General features: G+C 38.9%; 1 protein-coding gene and 1 long non-coding RNA gene across 2 annotated transcripts in view; one reads left to right on the top strand and one right to left on the bottom strand.

The window, feature by feature from the left end:
* LOC136350981 (uncharacterized) overlaps positions 1–15,798 on the top strand; it is a 171,456-nt gene that overhangs the window by 42,512 nt on the left and 113,146 nt on the right. The window lies entirely within an intron of this gene.
* On the bottom strand, positions 7,574–8,557 carry LOC136350989 (uncharacterized). The gene is made up of 3 exons (XR_010734233.1): positions 8,497–8,557; positions 7,812–7,970; positions 7,574–7,749 (listed from the first exon to the last, which is right to left on the bottom strand). It is a non-coding gene; the product is annotated as an uncharacterized lncRNA (long non-coding RNA).

The following is a 15,798-nucleotide window of genomic DNA, read 5'->3' as shown; positions in this document are numbered from 1 at the left end:
CGTGCTGTCCAGTTAACCTGGAATGAGATCCCTCAAGAGGACATCAATCACCTCATTAAATCCATGCCAAGATGTTTACAGAAATGTACAAGACACAGCGGAGGACTGACAAATTATTAATTTATTTTTGGTTTTTAGGAATTAAATTTGTTCAATTTTCTAATGAAGTAATTGTTTTAGCGTAAGAAACACGCATGCCAAAAATTATTCATATAAAATTATTTTTATTGAATGTTCTATTTTCCATTTCACGCAGTATACAGGGTCTTTCAGAAACATGTTGCCTCACTTCAGGAAGTTAGAAAGAGCGATAAGTTAAGGCATCTTGCCTTATAAACATATATCTGGAAATGAGTCGTGAATGCGCTTGACAAAAGAAAATGTTATAAACGTTAAGGAATGCACATGTTTTCGTATTTCATTTATATATTTATTTATCATTTTTCAAACTTGTGTGTGTGTGCCAATAAGCGATACTTAAAGTTAAGAGTTCTTTTGCTATGGAATATTTTACTTTTGAGGAGACGGCTGACATACATTTGATTTATGGAGGAGCAAGATGCAATAGTAGGGAGGCTGCCAGGCTTTATGGTCAAGGCTTTCCTAATCGTCGGCATCCATCTTGTAGATTATTTGTCCCAATACACCTTCGTTTAAGAGAGAAAGGAAATTTTAATCGAAATGGCGATACGGGTCAACCTAGGACGGCTTGTTCAGTGAAGATGGAAGAAGTATAGTGCCACGTGGAAGTGACACCCTCCACTAGCGTGCAAGCAATAGCAAATCATTATGAGAAATCCAACGACATCAGTGTGGCGCATATTTCATGAACAATAGCTACACCCTTATCATTTTCAAAAAGTTCGCAATTTGACTCAACAGAATTATGGTCCGAAAATAAACTTTTGTCGCTGGTTTTTGAGAATATGCGCTCAACAGTTCGACTTTAGTTCAGTTTTTTTTGTTTACCGATGAAGCTTGCTTCACTCGAGAAAGTTACTTCAATAGCCCTAATAACCATATTGAGATTGACCAAAATCTTCATATAACATTTAAGAAGTCTAACCAATATCAGTTCTCTATTAATGTGTTGGTTGGCATAATAGGAGATCCAATTATTGGACCGTACCTGCTACCCTCACTGTTAAATGGTCACATCTATTTAACATTCTTACAAGAAGTTCTCCTGGAATTGTCTGAAAACGTTCCGTTGAATATCCACCAAAGGCTGTGGGTGGTATCATCATTACGGAGATCCGACACATTATAATTGCGACGTGTTACACCACTTAAACTTACAATTTCCCGAGATGCGGATTGAACGGGGTGGACGTGCTTAGTGGCCGGCTCGAAATCCAGATCTAACACTTTTCGATTTTTTTTTTCGGGGTTACCTCAAATCACTAGTTTATAAAACAGCTGTAACTACGGAAGACGAATTGCTTGGAAGAGCGATGACTGCAAGTCACTTTGTTCAGGAAGATCCGAATGTACTTTTTCGAGTTCTTCAATCAATAGTCGGCGTACGAGCGCTTGCTAGCAAGTCAGTGGCGGCAATTCTGAACAACTGTTGAAATACTTTGTTTTTGTTTTCTAATAAATACGTTACGAGACAAAAATGCAAGAAGTCGTAAATACAAAAACATTTGCATCCTTTAACGTCTTTAACATTTTTTTTTGTCTAGCGCGTACATGACACATTTCTGGTTATATGCTTATAAGGAAAAACGACAACTTATTTCCCTTTATGACCTCCCAAAGTTTGGCGTCACGTTTCTGAAACACCCTGTATATGCAAATTTGACCGAAATCTTAATCGCAAAGCTCGACGCGATAATCTGCACATTGGTGCGTCAAACTGCACCTTTTCCGTAATCGACGAATCCTGATTATGAGGATCACCCTATATTGTAGCAATCGAGTTTTGTGTATATCTAGTGGAAAATTTAAGTAGAACAGTTACAACTTAATCAATAAAGGTTTGTCGTAAAATTCCTGAGGCATGTCAATTTTCATTTCCAACGGGGCACATTACAGAAAAGTTTCCTAATTTTTTTAATTATCCAGGGGGTCGCTGCAACCCCTAACTTTTTTTACTGCTGATAGGTTGATTAATTATTACCTTTTATACGCAATTCGTTGGAAAAAGGTAAATAAAGAGGTGTTTCCTGAAAGTATTTTAATACAGAAAACATTCAAAATGCCCTCCGCCTTGTTGCCGACAATGTCCTAATCGATAGTAAAAAACGTTCCGAACATTTTGGAACACATCCGATGTTGCTCGCCCAATTTCATCCCCGATTGTTTGCCGAACCTCGGCGACATTGTTACGTTTCGTAGCGTACACCTCGTTTCTTAGATATTCCCATAAAAAAATCTAATGGGGTAAGGTCGGGTGATCTTGCGGGCCACTCGATCGGGCCCCTTCTTCCAATTCATTCGTTCGGAAGCACTTCGTTGAAATAGGTTCGCACACTTTGAGCGAAATGTACAGCTTCAGCACACATTTCCTTAGTTTTTCTTCGACACATTGCCTAAAAAAAAAACAAAAAAGCACGCAATTGTGTTTGCAATTGAAGAAGCTTTTAAAAAAAAAACGAATCAACGTACCTGGATAAAAAAAAATAAATTGGGGGTTGCTGCGACCACCCAGACAACAACAAAAACAAATTTGCCTTTGTAATATGCCCCATTGAGAATAAAAATTGTCATACTTCAGGAATTTTCCGACTCACCTTTATTTATTAAGTTACAGAATTTATTCTGGTTAAACTCTCCGCCCTGCATAATAATGTGAAAAAGTCTTGGTGTTTCACACAATACGACCAAATATACGAAAGCAAGACCGATACTTCCAAGACGAGAATCTATACTTTCAGGAAATGCAACACATGGTTGCTAATAATACATTTGCACTCTACCACGGTTAAAATATTAGATCCCGAGGTGAAAAGTGCTCCATTACGGTCAAGAGATTTGACGATTTACCCAAGAGATTATTATGAAGTTTTCTAAACTTTGAGAATAAACTTGATGAATCTAGTCAAATGTGAGTTTCTCTGACAAAAGGGTAAATAATCTGACGTACAAAATCGTTCTATTGGCATATCGCTTTGGGGAATAATGCTAGCACAAGAAGTCACAAACCTTGTAGGGAACTTATAACATGTTAGGAACAATGCTACAATCTAATTAAAACTGGTCAGGAAATTAGAGCAGGGAATGATGGTGGGAAATGAGGATAGGAAGTGGAGGTGGGTAATTTCCCAGTCTGAAACGAAGTTAGGAATATTAGCGTTAAAAACATATGTGATTGTAAATAATAATATGTTATGCGGCAAGGTAGTGAAGTGCATTATTACGGTCTGAACATCAAGTTTAACGAAATCGTTCCGCGCTGAGGGATCGAAAGCTCGACATTCATAAATATTTTACAACCGCGATGAGCATACGATTTTTTTCACCATTAGATTGAACTGGATTTTCTAAGATTGTCATAAACTTACCCGAAGTAAACATAAAGAAATAAAAAACCCCACGACTTTGAATCATGACAATTGCAGGTGTCGAGGCGATTGGGTGATAAAGATAATGGACAACTAGCCAGGGAAATAACGAGTCATATGCGGATACTTATTAATCCCTTATTCGACTGCCCTAACGGTGGTAGAGAAAACGTAAAAATAAAACATAAAAAAATAAACGTTACAGTGGCGCACCACACCCAATAACGATGTCTTTTTTTAGCTGGTAGAGGAAGAATATGAAATTTTAATCGAGCATTTACCCGTTTCACTTCTAACTATAATAAACTAAAACTAAAAATCGACGGTTTAGAGTGCTTTCCGAATAATCAATGCATGAATTTTAGATGAGTTTATGCTACCCTTGTGAGTTCATTATGGCGACGTCAGCAAAACAGTCGTCAAACACGAGATTCTCATAGTCCCGAGACATTAAAGTTTCATTGGGTAAAATCTGCATAGGTCCTTTTTAAATGAATTTTTACTTGGACAGTGGTTGAGATCCGATAACTTAGCAATAAAAATCCAGATCCCGCAGGTAGAGTAATGTTTCCCAGGAATTTAGGAAAAATGTACTTATGCAGATTTTACGGTACGAAACGTAAAGATCTATGAACATTCGCGAATATTATTTTCGAAGTAGCACATCTTCTGACTACTACTTTCGTAACACAAAATCAATTTCCAAATTATCGGCGGGCCAATTTTATATCGCTCTCCGCTCTGTCCTTCGTGGGACACCAGCGAGGGTCAGATTTCCTTTACGTTCCAACTTAGACATCTATTTGAGAATAATTCCATTAAATTAAATTGGGCTCCATCGAACAGTTATGTGACACTGCTTTTTGAAACTTAAACTAGAACTTTTTCCCGCAGTTTGATTTTGAACCGCAAAATGCAATTAAACTCAGTGGCCCAGCTCGTCGTAGCGGAGGAATTTGGAAAAGTGTAAAAATCGAATGAACCATGGGACTCAACTTCAGTAATGTAAATAAGTTCCATAGAGTTAATTTTCGCTTGAGCTTTTTTAGGAACACCCCCTGGCACCACAAGCAGAAACTGTCGGAGCGGTGAAATTGCTCAGTATTCTCATTTGAAACTAACGGTGAATAGTGCGCGTTAAAACCAGCTGAAAATAGCGAAACAAATCTTCCACAGTAAAATTAAAGAGAAAAATTTAAAACAAAACCTAAATATACAAATTAGTGATTTATAACATCCCTATTCGCTATTTTGGAATTGAATTTGGAGAAAATATGTCCTTTGCACAGACGCCAAGGAAAGTAGTTGCGCCAGCTTCAGAGGGTAAAGCCGACGATAGACTTCTTTAAAGAGACAGATCTTCTAGGAGGTGATCCAATCGGCTATTCTCTATGCCGCTCCCATCTGGGGAGGAATAGTGACGGTTGAAAAATGTGTCCAGACCCTCTCGAGTGTCCAAAGGAAAGCCCTGATAGGGGTGATCTGTGCGTGACGCACGATATGTTTAAGTTTTGGCAGGAACTCTATCGACCGACCTCCCTCTGCAGGAGCGCATTAACCTAAGCGTCCTTCCTCTGGTCACGGAGGTAAATAGGCGGGAATTCAGGAGAACGACCATCCGGAAGTGGCAATTACGCACGGACATGGTTCGTGGGCAAGTGGACCAGGCGATTGGTCCCTGACCTCCATTCATGGAGGTAGTGTACACATAGGTGTCAGAACTATTATCTAACTCAGGCGCTCCGAGGACACGGTACATACCCACAGAATAGGGAAAACGGGCCCGGATTTCGGGGAGTGCGGAGTCGTCGGTATCGCGGAACATGTTAAAAGAATGCGTGGAAAATCTAACTCCAAAATCCCTCATCAACGGGATGAGAGCATTCAAAACAAAGAGGGACCGCTTTGATAATGCCGTTTCTGCAATGGTTAAGGAAAAGGAGCGCCCGGAGTCAGACGCTGAGAAAGGACAGTGATTCCCGACGTAAAAGCACCGCACGGCCGAATCCCCAAGTCCCCCGACACTGACGATTTATCCCTCAGGGACAATTCCGGGTCGTGGCAGACTACAGGGAAAAGAAACTCGGGGTTTTTAATGGGTGAGCGCCCAGGAAAATCCCACACTATCCGATCGCCAGAACACCAGACCGCGCATCGTTAGAGGATTTTTTGCGTGACAAAAAAAAGTACCTCATGACAGTAAAATACTCATTTTTATCGTGTTCTTAGAATCCATAAAAATGCCTTTAAGATCTGTTTTTAGGGGTATAAACCCACCCATATACCCGCTCTCTATATTTTTTAATTTTACTGAATGATGAAGTAGTTATTAATGAAGTTTCAAGTTCTAGTTGCGCTGCTGAGTTTAATCGCATTTTTTTTGTGATCCAAAGTTCTATCCGGGAGCTGAATTTCGAGCCCATCAAAAGAGAAGCAGCGTCGTGGCGAAGGAATTTTTAGTTTTACTTGCTTGTTCCCGTATGATCCATTAAAATACAAATTCATGGGTCATTTTATTGAACACCACCGAATAATCAGGCGTATGTAAAGGGAACAGATGTGCGGTCCAAACCATTTGGAAAATCGCCATCTTTCACGACCCGACATCAACGTTCATGGATGGATCGCCATCAAGATGATCTTTTTACTAATTCTCCATAGCTGCGGTTAACAATTCTTCCGATCGAGGCATGATTATCCTCACATGGTTAAAAGCCTTTGCCTGTTTTTGCCAAAGACAATAATGCATTGCTGAACTATGAAAGCTCTTTATGCGCTTAATCTAGGTACGTACAGCCAAGAATGATAAACAAACTTCGAAATTACTCGAAATGCATTATAAAGAACAAAGGTTGAGGAATGGAATGCCGCATTGTCAAGTAAAGAGCATGACGACAAATCCTCATAAATTATTTTGGACTGCATCATTAACTGGGAATACATTTCAAGTCTACGTGGAATGAAACTTTATCATATGATTCATTAATCACGCCGAAAAACTATGAATATCTGGTTTAGCCTGAAGCAACTGCTCAGACATCTGCTAGATAAATTGGCTGCTAAAGTTTTGAGGAATGAGACGTATTTGCTGCAGGGTGATCCAATCTTGTGTGCCATAAAAGTCAAATTTGTCCCAGGACAAACCCCTTTAATTGAGAAACTATGGGGATTTTCCAGATAAAAGTTTCTGCAGCTCAGCTAATATGTGTAAGGTAAATCTATATGTTTCGGCAGAAGACTCGCATTATTATCTTTGCCGAACTTCACTAATTAAAATCAGAACATGATTTGTGCCCTCCGAGAGGCGTTCCCCCCTTGCGGTTATGATGCTTGAACATTTACGGTAATATTAGTATAATAATGCTTCAATGTTGGCAAATGCTAAAGTCTGTGTACTTCTTCAACTCCCGCTCGCAAAACATCAAGCCAACTTTCATAAATAATTCCCCAGTAAGTAGAGTTACGAAAAGGGATTTTTCGGATTAAATATGAGTATGTGGCACACGTTGAAAATTGTATCCCATTTTTAGACTATTTTCAGCCAGCTTTTGTGCTTATCGCCGTGGAGTTTTGCGGTTTTTTGTCGTCGTTCCTTTTGCTCGAGTATTTTACTGGCGAAATTGAGAATCTATTAACGCGAAAAATTTTCCTCCCTACCCTCCCTCCCTCCCTCCCAAAATGAGGTGTATATGTCCGATTCAATTTTGTCCCGAAACAAGTTGTCAAGTACTTGAAAAAAATGTTGCAAAAAGTTCATAACTTTCATAAACCTGACATATTAAAAAACACTTAACACGTAAAATTGTATTAAAAAAAAGGGGCATTTGATTCATTCAACGTTCAAATTTTTCACCCCTCTCCGGCACCCTTACTAACTTTTCATTTTCAAATGGAAAGGCGCCCATTTAAATATATATCAAATTCAAGGCAATTCAATAAGGAGTAGAACGGTAAGCCCATAAGTAACATTCGATCTACTTTCCTTAAAAAACAAAATAGAGCAAAATCCATATCCTAAAAAGATCAAAGCTCTAATATTTGCTTCCTAGATAGACAATTCCTTCTTACTTCACTTTGAAACAGAGTGAAAATATGGCAATATCAGATGGAAATTCCAAATCGCCTTCGATGTAAACAATTTTTTAGGTACAAAATATTTTGGTTTTAATAGAATTCATGAGTAGTTGAATTCAGTTGTTGGGCATCTGCTGCAGTTAGAATGCTGAACAAATGGATTGTTATTCTGAGAAGAGAGGAATTTAAATTTCAACCTTTTCGAGGTATAGAGATCGCAAAAGAACTTACTAGGAGGCGTGAAGATGGTGCACCACCGCATTATGCGACGGCCGCGAGGGAGTACCCCGTTCAGATTTTCCTTACGAGATGGAACGGCAGAAGAGGTGCAACGCAACGACCGTCACGATCTTCACATCTTACGCCCCTCGATTTTTCTTGTGGGGTCACCTAAATGCTTCCATTCAGAAAAAAACACATAACTTTCCTTTCAAAAGCGGTCTTGCCGAATTCGTGGTTAGGCTTTTCGTTACGTGGTATCCACTGAACTTTTTTGATTGCATCTACGAAACACACCTGCCGTTCGTCCGAAGTTACAATACGCCCCCAAAAACAATCGTTTTAAGGTGGGTAAGTAAGAAAAAAGCGAACACGAGCGAACATACGTTCTTGTTCGCGAATGTTCGCTCGTGTTCGTTCGACGTGGTGACATTTCGTCGACGCCGGAGCGGTTATACCCAGCCGCGAAGTCGATTCGCCATTTTCAACGAGTGACTCAAATACATCTGGTAATGGAATTTCGTACACACCGAACGAGCAAGAACAAGTATTTCCCTTGATGTACCGCTTTCCTCAAGTATTTTTTTTGGGCGCGAACAAATCAATGTTCGCGCGCTCGATAGCTGGTACTCACCACAGATAGAGAACGCTCGCTCGCTCATGTTCGTTCTAGTTCGCTTTTTTGGAGAATACTCACCTTGAGGGGTTTCGCAAACGTTCATCTGCCGCTGATCGTGCACCTCGGTCATTTCCTGTGTAGATCTTCTCTCGGGTATTTGCAAGTGAAACAAATTCGGCACAAATGACGACAGACGATTCGTCGAGAGGGTTCGAGTCCTCTTGATAATTCCGTGGTAGTAGCATGAGGCTGTTCATGGCAGGGCGTCTGGATCCACGACCGTTGGTCTTTCACTTCTCGCTCAATCTTCCGCGGCGCTGGCGTTGGAACCAAACTGTCACGTTGCGTGTCCTCGCAACATTCTCAGCTTCGACTTCACAGATGGCTCTTGCAGCGTCTGTAGAATTTAAGCCCTTTTTGCAGAAACGTCTCATCAAACCCCGAAGAATAATTTTTTTCGGCGGCCATTTTTACGTCTAAATTAAATTCCGTGAAAAATGTGAACCTACATGAAGTTGTCTTTCAAATGACATATGGCACATCCATCGGAATCCATAGGCGTTCATGATGAACTATTAATTTTAAAAAATGGCGAGGACTTTTGATTTAACCTAATATTTTTGATATTGTTATGCTTGTGACGTCAAATTTCTTCGCAGCTTTATTTACTGTACTGCGTTGCAGTTTATTCGTCATCTCTTTCATCTTCAGTCAAATCGTTTGATTCGATGTCTCTTTTTGGCCAACAACGCAATTTCCATGGTAAATTAAGTTCAATATTAATACCGGGCGCGCTCAAAATTTTGATTAATTTTTCAGAAGTTCTGAACTGTCATTTAGAAATCATAACCTAAAAAATTGCTTAGCTTTTGTTTCTTTATATAATATAACTTGACTTGTGAAGGAAAAATAAATAATCAAAATTGCCCCTTCTTAAGCGATGTGAATAATTTTCACTCTTTACATAAACGTGCACCTTACTTTGCGACAGATTATTTAATTAAGTTTATTTAACCCCCTCCCCCCTGCCCCCGGGGAAGGCGTATTTAAGTAAACTTAACCGACGCGATGATTTTGATTTTGTTTTAATTGTTTGCTCTCACGTTAAAACTATTTGCACACTTGTGTTACTTACCAGCCCCAGTGTCGCAGCTGGGAATGTGCATAAATGGGAAGTTGATAAATGTAGGTAAAATGTTCAAATTTCCGCACAATACATGAACGAGTTGCATGTTTTTAACTCATTCGGTTTCAATGTGCCACATATTTAATTATTTGGTCAGTGTTTTATGTGACGCTCTCCGTCACATTTAATTTTTGCCAAACAAACTGTTTGTTTTGCATAATGATTATATGTGCAATAACAATTAGAAAACTCATGGATTTGATGAGGTCGTTCGGTCCGATGGAAGGATTAAATGCGGGTCGAGGGCAGAGGAACTACATATGTGGTGCGGCTCGAGGGACCAGTTTGATCTGAACCGGCTCGAGGGAACAGTTTGGTCTGACCCGGCTGAGGAAACCAGTTTGGTTTGACCCGTCTCGAGAGACCAGTTTGGTCTGACCCGGCTCGAGGACCAAATGTTTGACTATTCCGGTGGTCGAGATATAGTGCTTTCAGAAAGGAAGAGCTAAAATGATTTTGAACTGGATATCTGCCGGCAGTACACTCTCGTCGATTTTAATCAGTTTTCAAAGCATTTTAATTAAGTTATAGCCGAGCGTCCAGAGAAAGAGTTATAACTAAAAGCGGCATGTTCCTTGCGTGTCTCAACTTACCCGTATAGTTCTATATCATTTTTGTGTTTTACCGTTAAATTTTACAGTGGCCTTGAGTGGTTATTAATTTTTTAAAATCCGACATTGTTCATTGTAGCAAGAGTACAATTTCACTTATTTATTAATTTCAAATATGAACTTAACGCGGACACTTGCTCTTTCGTTCCGTCTAGTAAAAGTTTTAATGCTTCTTCGGCTTGATATCTACATGTTAAAACAAGTCCCCTTGATTTTTGTATATTCTATATATATATATTTTTTAACTTTTAATGTGATATTTTGCTCTCTGTGTAATATTAAATATTAAACACGCTAAAGTCTACGTGCTGCTAATATAACCAGGCAGTAACAAATTCTTAATGCCTAGGCCTCAAAGTAACATTTTTACTACCTAGGCATTAAAGCTGACGCTTTGCAGCCTATTTTTCTAATTAATGGTCCATGTTTTTGTCAGTCATAAAAGTAAGATTTTAATAGCCCGTTACCCGAATTTCGCCTAAGACCAAAATGGTTTCATGGTTAAAGCATATGAAATTAAGCGGTAAATTTCCGTTTTCGTGGAGTAAAAATTTTTTTTTTCTATTAGTGTTGATAAAAATAAGTTCCAGTGGGTGTTTGATTATATTTTATACTATATATACATACAAAAATCCCGCATTAATTCGTTAAAAATTGAGGGAAATATTTTCCGTTAAGATGCTAGAACACTTCAAATATCGTTTTTAGTTATACATTTTTTGACGTAACATGTATGTATACAGGGTTACTCATGTAGTACATAAATGTACTTTTCCATTTTTTCTTATGAAACCCCATGTAAATTTTTGCGTTTTTGAATTCTCTGAGAAATTCTGAACACACTTTATGGAGCATACCCGTGTCGAAATTCAACAGGTTCTGAAAACAATTAGAAAAAATACAAATAATAATAGAATTATTGATATTTAAAAAATGTTATTATAAATTACTATAATTTAACGTGTTAAATGTTTGAACCGCGCCTCGTTGACTTCCCGACAGTGGGCAAGCCCTACTTCAGACTCCTCAATAACTCATCTTATCATTTGAGGAGGTATTTATTGAACTTCTTGAGTAATTTCATTTTTAACTCTTTTACATTGCTGCGCTTATTTAATTGCACCCCCTGTTTCAGATGACCCGATACAAAAGCCCATAGGGGTGAGGTTCGGCGATCCAACAGGTCACTCTCATTGCGATATTGCGCAAATATTTCAATAGCTATTTAATTTATACATAGATATATTACATGAAATATATATATAGAATTCTCAAAGATCTCAAAAACGCCATGATACACATGGGGTTCCTCCGTAATAAAAAAAAATGGAATGAGTACATTTTTCATCTACTACGTCGGTAACCGTGTACACATAGCCTTAATCAAACGTATATCTATTTTTTTCAACGAATGTAAAACCGTGCCAATATATTGGGTGTTCCATTAAAAAGAAACGTGACTAACATTTTTCGCTTATTAGCAACGCCTCGTATGAAATGAAAATATTTTTAGAACGTACCTCCATTTGAGTTCTATACAACGCAAGAAAAATCAAAATATTACATATTTTAGCCGCAATATTCCGTGTAGCACGACGTGAACAACCCTGTATATTTTTGCTTTTAGTGCCTAGGCGATAAAACCCTTTTGGCACCGACTTAAGCAAACACCATCGACTACTACTGTACCCGGGCAGTAAAATATTTACTCACCTAATTGTGGTGATATCTATATATCTAGCTTGGGGTTTATATAAAAGATACTTATCGACAGTATTGCTGCACGGCCACGTTGCCCGATCTTACGAGTTGTTATACAACAACAAAACTCGACCTGGGTGGCCGTAACGGGCAAAAAATGCAAGTATTTGTTTAACTCGGCTCGAAAACGCAATTTTACTACCGGAGCTCCGTGTATAGTCTCGTTTCGACTCGGATCTCCCTAGGGAGATAACGAACAAGTTCGCGATTTTTCAATTTCCCGCAACGTTTTCCACATTAAAGAGTTACATATTAGCGGTGAAGTTGAACACATCCTGGGTGTGTCTCAGATGGGAATTGTTTTGAAACGTGGCGATGTTGAACCAGATGGATGGTTCTCGACGGTTATTTCTTTGATTCGCCAGCGATAAATCCGGCAGCTATAATGTTATGTAATTCCAGGCCATCCGAATACTCACAACAGGAATGCGGACGCAATGCATCCTTGAAGTAACAATTAATCCCAAACCCTATCCTCATTGCCAGTAGTAATTATCCCAGTGATAGCCCAACTTTCTAATTAAGAATTTTTGCAAAAACCCACAGAGAGAGAAGAATAAACTGAGCGTTAAAGTAATTTCGCACCCGAGTTATGATAAATAGGTTTAGAACGGTCGAAAGCTAGACAACAATTAAAATTCCACTGAAATTTAATGATTCAATGTGTTAATAGCTGTGCTACAAGGGCTGCTTAAATTTAGGGCTGGATGTAGTTAATTTTCCGGGCTCACGTTTTCATCATGCGGAACAACGCGGCCGCATTTTTCAAATGGGCGAGACGGGTTTGCGTCCGCTGATGCAAATAACTGAAGAATAAATTAAGCATCCAGCTTGATGGGTTAAAAGTATAACATTCCACTACAATTTATCATAAATGTTTTACGAGTTTCTAAACAATAACGTTTTATGCGAACGGAAATTTCGGCTTCAAGTTTTACATTTAAGTGTTTAATTTTCTAAATTTAATTTATGATAACGGAATTGAAAATGCCATTAGCGAAAAAGTTATAGTTTTTAATGCCCGAAGCTTAACAATCCAAGCAGTCTTGCAGGCAGTAAATGCGTGAATATTGAATGTAATGGCGCCGCTCAAGCTTCTCCCTTCAAGCCAAGAGGAACATTTAGAGCGAAATCCCTCAAAAAGCTGTGGGTATGAAAGTTCTTCTGATGTGAAATCCGCTTTTGTTTTCTTAGGTTATAGGGCCTCCGGCCTCGCTAATCCAATTTTTATGGTTCCCTGGTTTTCCCATCTGTGCCCAGGTCAGGAGCTCTACTGAGGCTTTCAGATAAGTCTGTTTTTTCACAATATTTGAGGCTTTAACTATGCCTTCAGTGGACCCATTTTTGCCACCAATAAGGCCCTATTGGAAATGATCAATGGTACAATTTTTAATCGAGCCCTCAAAGAACTTTGAAACGAAGTTTGAAAGAAGTGAGGCAGGTTTCCCTGAACTTGATAATTTACTAAGCCACGAAAACCTTATCAAGTTTAGTCGGTTAATCCGAATTAATTATTTCTTCCTCCGGTTTTAAAACTTGGCAAATAATTTTCCCTTTTGTAACAAAAAGGGGGTGATTTATGGGGCCTAACGAGTGCGAACTAAGAAGTGTAATGAGATGGTCGGGCTATGGCATTTAAAAGTTTTCTGAGCTGTGGGTATATAAATTGCTTGTTCAATGATTTCTTAATGCTCGTTTATATAATACGAGAGTTCCTTATATTCTGCAGTAGCAAAAGGAAATGTTTTGAAAGTAAGATTTGTCAAAATCAATTTTTTTGTCGAAGAGGAGCTGTCGAGGAGCAATCGAGCGCGGCAACAATATACCATTGCTGGAGCTCATCCGTGAGGATCTCGATGATCCCAAGCGATACCAGGTCGGTTAAATTGGGGCGACGCTGCTCAACTTGAACTCTAAGAATCGACCGTTTTAAAGCTCGCAAAGACCCGATGATTGTTAAAAAAAAAAAACTTGAAATTTTGTTGCAGAGTTGTTGGAAGGGTCCGTCCTCCGCTTCCAAACACAGGTCTATACGTTTTCTTAAATTCCGCCTTGATTTTAAAACGCCCCTTCTTCTCATTTTGGCTCTCAGAGTTGTGATGATTTTCCTCGGCAACTCATTAATTTTCGCAGACAAAGTTTTATAAACGAGGCCTCTGATAGTCATTCCCCATAGAAAATAATAATCTACTAGGGACAGGTCTGGTGAACGAGCTGGCCAACATATGTCTGCATTGTTTGAAACGACTATACGGGGAAATATTTTGGACAAAATACCACCGCCTCTATAAAATATTCACAGTTAGTGGTATTATTGCCGAATGTACCGTGCACAGAGGAATATCCACCGTAATGCTTATTGAACCTAATGGTCAAAAATATGCGTTTATCTCCCTTCAAGTTAACAAAGTGAATGCGAATACGCTCGTAGCACCTGTGAAAATGCCTTTAAAGGAAAAATTACTCACGTGAAAATGCCACCACAGTTTTGTGAAAAAAAAAATTAACTTTTTTCCGCTGCTGCACCAGCGAGTGCTTCAACTCACGAACTTCAAATTGTAGTTTTGCTCGATCACGAGTAGTTTTATTATGACATTAATTACCAATAAATCGGCACAAAACATACAACAGCAAAACGAGACTATTAATAAAACATGTCATTCTCGAGAAACCTACACTAGTAACTCACTGTCCCCTTAAATGTGTTTCCGGGCCTTCTCGAACCATTATTCATCTGGCTTTTTGCAGGCCTTTGGCCTTAAGTTGCTGTTTTGCCGCGTATCTTTCGGAGTTGTGTTACTTTCGCAAAGTTCCAAGTTTCTCGGTTTCCACTTAAGTCGGATGTAAAAAGTGAATAGAGTTTTAAAAATATCTATAGGATTTATGCTGTCTAAGAGTTTTTCCTATTACGTTTGTTCTCTGCTTTAAAACTATGTAAATAAATGCAAATGGTCGCTTTCGATTCGCATTTCAGCCCCAGAAAAACCCATATTTTCGGAAAGTTTCCAAGATAATGGATATCGGTTTGCGTCCCCGGGGGTGTTTTGTAGCGCCATCAGCATTAGTCCGAACCTTGTCGAGTTCGAAACTTATCTCGATTAACCGTTTTGTTTATAACCGAACGCTAATCTCCAAATATTAAATACAATTTAGCGGTTTAATGTTGTCAGAATTAATTTATCTGGGTTATCTGCAGTGGTATCGTAATGGAGCTGCTCATCGAGACCTCATTGTGTGCACTGTTAGCTCAGCTATCGCACACCCAGATGGGAGCCTCAAATAGATTAGCACTTCGGACGTAACATGCTTTTCGAATTTTTTCTCCCGTTCCATAAAGCTTCAAAATCTTCACCAGGCCTGTGTTACTAAGTCGAGGCTTTCGCGAGAAACCTGTAGAAACGGAATGATCATTAGTCATTCAAAGTAAAAACAGAGCTGAAGTATCGTTGCGGTCTCGTTAATTGGCTTCCGGGACTTGATACCACTGGGGTTTTTCACTTTTAAAAAATTGCTCCGTTTTTTTTTTTTGTAGCAATTTATATCTAAAATCCCTTTTTACACAGTTTCATTCCTTTGCAGACTATTAAAAAGAGTAATACCCGTTCGAGCGTTGGAGAAGCGAGGTTTACGTAGGTTTGCACCCCTAACAGGGAGCGATGGCACACCCCTAGTTTAACCTAGCTGGTAAATTGATTCAGCACCTGTTCTGTTTCTCAACTTTAGAGGCGGCTGAAACTTATTCAGAAGTTAATTTTAGAACTTCTCCTATCTCTACTGCCTCGTCGTAGAAAAACTTCCTCAATTGTCTTCATGAATACTAGA

Source organism: Euwallacea fornicatus, chromosome 4 (genome assembly GCF_040115645.1).
Source record: "Euwallacea fornicatus isolate EFF26 chromosome 4, ASM4011564v1, whole genome shotgun sequence".
Lineage (NCBI taxonomy): Eukaryota > Metazoa > Arthropoda > Insecta > Coleoptera > Curculionidae > Euwallacea > Euwallacea fornicatus.
This window is presented reverse-complemented; position numbering and strand designations above follow the sequence as displayed.